This window comes from Triticum dicoccoides, chromosome 5A (assembly GCF_002162155.2).
Source record: "Triticum dicoccoides isolate Atlit2015 ecotype Zavitan chromosome 5A, WEW_v2.0, whole genome shotgun sequence".
NCBI classification, from domain to species: Eukaryota; Viridiplantae; Streptophyta; class Magnoliopsida; order Poales; family Poaceae; genus Triticum; species Triticum dicoccoides.
Window position 1 is genome coordinate 303,762,614 of NC_041388.1, and position 3,634 is coordinate 303,766,247.

Here is a 3,634-nt window from a genome sequence, read left to right on the forward strand (position 1 = left end):
CACATACTCAACTATCATTTAGTCTTTCACAATTGCTAACACTCACGCGATATTTATGGTTATGAAGTTTTAATCGGACACAGAGAAAGATAGGGTCTTATAGTTTTGCCTCCCAACCTTTTACTTCGAGGGTAATGTCAACAATAATAGTTCATGAAAGCTCACATCCAATTAGCTATATATATCAGGATCTTTCCAACACATTGTGCTTGCCAAAGGATAAATTGTAAAAATGAGAGGTGAAGATCACCGTGACTCTTGCATAAAGTATAGGACAAGAATAAAAATATAGGCCCTTCGCACAGGGATGCAGAGGTTGTCATGTGCTTTTATGGTTGGATGCACAAAATCTTAATGAGAAATAACGTCACTTTATATTTCCACTTGTGATATGGACCTTTATTATGCAGTCCATCGCTTTTATTTCTTGCACATCACAAGATCGTATAAAGCTTATTTTCTCCACACTAATAAATCATACATATCTAGAGAGCAATTTTTATTGCTTGCAACAATGACAACTTACTTGAAGGATCTTACTCAATCCATAGGTAGATATGGTGGACTCTCATGGCAAAACTGGGTTTAAGGATATTTGGAAGCACAAATAGTATCTCTACTTGGTGCAAAGAAATTGGCTAGCATGAGAGGGAAAGGCAAGCTCAACATGTTGGATGATCCATGAGAATATAATTTATTTCAGATGTAAGAAAACATAACCCATTACATTGTCTTCCTTGTCCAACGTCAACTCTTTAGCATGTCATATTTTAATGAGTGCTCACAATCATAAAATATGTCTAAGATGGTATATTTATATGTGAAAACCTCTCTTCCTTTATTACTTTCTATTAATTGCAACAATGACCAAAACTATGTTTGTCAACTCTCAACAACTTATATTCATCATACTCTTTATATGTGAAGTCATTACTCTCCATAAGATCCACATGATCCCTTTATTTCTTTTTATTCTTTCTCTTTTACTTTATTCCCTCAAAATCATAATAAGATAATCAAGCCCTTGACTCAACACTAATCTTTATTATCTATAGCTCATGGACTCGATTACATAGAAGGATCATAACGCAAAACTCAAAACTAGATCATACTAAAACTTTATTCTACTAGATCAAGATATTACCAAAGGATCGAATTAAGAAAAACAGTAAAGATAAAAGTGTGATGGTGATACGATATCAGGGCACTCCCCCAAGCTTGGCAGTTGCCAAGGGGAGTGCCCATACCCATGTGTTTATATCTCTTTCTTCGGGGATGGTGATGATGGAGTTGTTGATGGCGTGTGCTTCTTCCTTAATTTGCGCTTGAGGATATAATTTTGCTCCCTTAGGTCCTCGATCTCCCGCTCAAGGCTTAATATCTTTTTGCATAGTTCTTGTTTGTTCTCCTGCAAGAGACAAAAAGGGATAAACTCGATCTTAGGTTTCTTTGCTCTATTGGGGAGGCTTGACTTTTTGAACTCCACATGCATGTCCCCAAGTTGAGGTAATGGGACTTCATCTTCATCTGAGCTTGTCTCCTCCTTTCGCCTAGGCTCATAGTCTTCTTCTTCCTCCATGGTCCAACCACAATGCTCCAAGTCCCCGTAGACCTTATGATCTGCAAGGTAATCAGCCACATAGCTTTCTCCCTCTGAATCTTGGGATGACATATTGCTCTAATCTACAGCAGAAACAACTCGAAACAAAGACGGAGGATATTTGTGTGATACGGTGGTCAGAACCTTCAGGAGATTATATAGTGAATTTTTAATGACCAAAAGAAGTATCGTGCAAGAAAACGGAGTCCGGAGGGCACACGAGGTGCCCATGAGGCAGGGGGCGCGCCCACGAGGGTAGGGCGCACCCTCCACCCTCGTGGATGCCTCGTGTCCTTCCCGGACTGCTTCTTATTTTCCTATTTTCTTAAATATTCCAAAACGGAGAAAAATTGCCATTAGGGCTGTTTTGGAGTCGGTTTACTTACCGTAACTCATACCTATTCCTTTTTGGAGTCTACAACGTTCTGGAAAGTGTCCCTTATGTATTCCTCCGGGGTTACGGTTTCAATAACATTAGTTTCAACATTTATAGGATTACCTGAGATATAATGTTTGATTCTTTGACAGCTCACCACCCTCGGATTTGTGCCTTCAAAGTTGTTGATATTTATGGCACCGGAACGATAGACCTCCTCGATAACGTAAGGACCTTCCCATTTAGAGAGTATTTTGCCTGCAAAAAATCTTAAACGAGAGTTGTATAACAATACATAATCACCTACATTAAACTCACATTTTTGTATCTTTTTATCATGCCATCTTTTAACTTCTTCTTTAAATAGTTTGGCATTCTCATAGGCCTGGGTTCTCCATTCATCAAGCGAGCTAATGTCAAAAAGCCTCTTCTCACCGGCAAGTTTGAAATCATAATTGAGCTCTTTAATGGACCAATATGCCTTATGTTCTAGTTCAAGAGGTAAGTGACATGCCTTTCCATAAACCATTTTGTACGGAGACATACCCATAGGATTTTTGTATGCAGTTCTATATGCCCATAATGCATCATCAAGTTTCTTGGACCAATACTTTCTAGATCTATTAACAGTATTTTGCAAAATTAATTTAAGCTCTCTATTACTCAATTCTACTTGACCACTAGACTGTGGATGATATGAAGATGCAATTCTATGATTAACATCATACTTAGCAAGCATTTTACGGAAAGCACCATGAATAAAATGTGAACCACCATCAGTCATTAAGTATCTAGGGACTCCAAACCTCGGAAAAATAACTTCTTTAAGCATCTTAATAGAGGTGTTATGATCAGCACTACTAGTTGGGATAGCTTCTACCCACTTAGTAACGTAATCAACAACAACTAAAATATGTGTATACCCATTAGAGGAGGGAACCGGTCCCATATAATCAAAGCCCTAGACATCAAAAGGTTCGATAACAAGTGAATAATTCATAGGCATTTCTTGACGTCTACTAATATTACCAATTCTTTGACATTCATCACAGGACAAGACAAACTTACGGGCATCCTTGAAGAGAGTAGGCCAATAAAAACCGGATTGCAATACCTTATGTGCAGTTTTGTCTCCAGCATGGTATCCTCCATAAACCTCGGAGTGACACTTGTGTAGGATCTGTTCCTGTTCATGCTCAGGTACACAATGTCTAATAACACCATCTACTCCTTCTTTATAAAGGTGTGGTTCATCCCAAAAGTAAGGCCTTAAATCATAGAAGAACCTTTTCTTTTGCTGGTATGTGAAACTAGGTGGTATAAACTTAGCAACAATATAATTAGCATAATCAGCATACCATGGAGCAGTACGAGAAGCATTTATCACAGCTAATTGTTCATCAAGAAAGCTATCATCAATAGGTAGTGGGTCATCAAGAACATTCTCTAACCTAGACAGGTTGTCTACAACGGGGTTCTTAGCTCCCTTTCTATCAATAATATGCAAATCAAATTCTTGTAGCAAGAGAACCCATCTAATAAGTCTAGGTTTAGCATCTTTCTTTTCCATAAGATATTTAATAGCAGCATGATCGGTGTGAACAGTTACTTTAGAATCAACAATATAAGGTCTGAACTTATCACAAGCAAACACTACT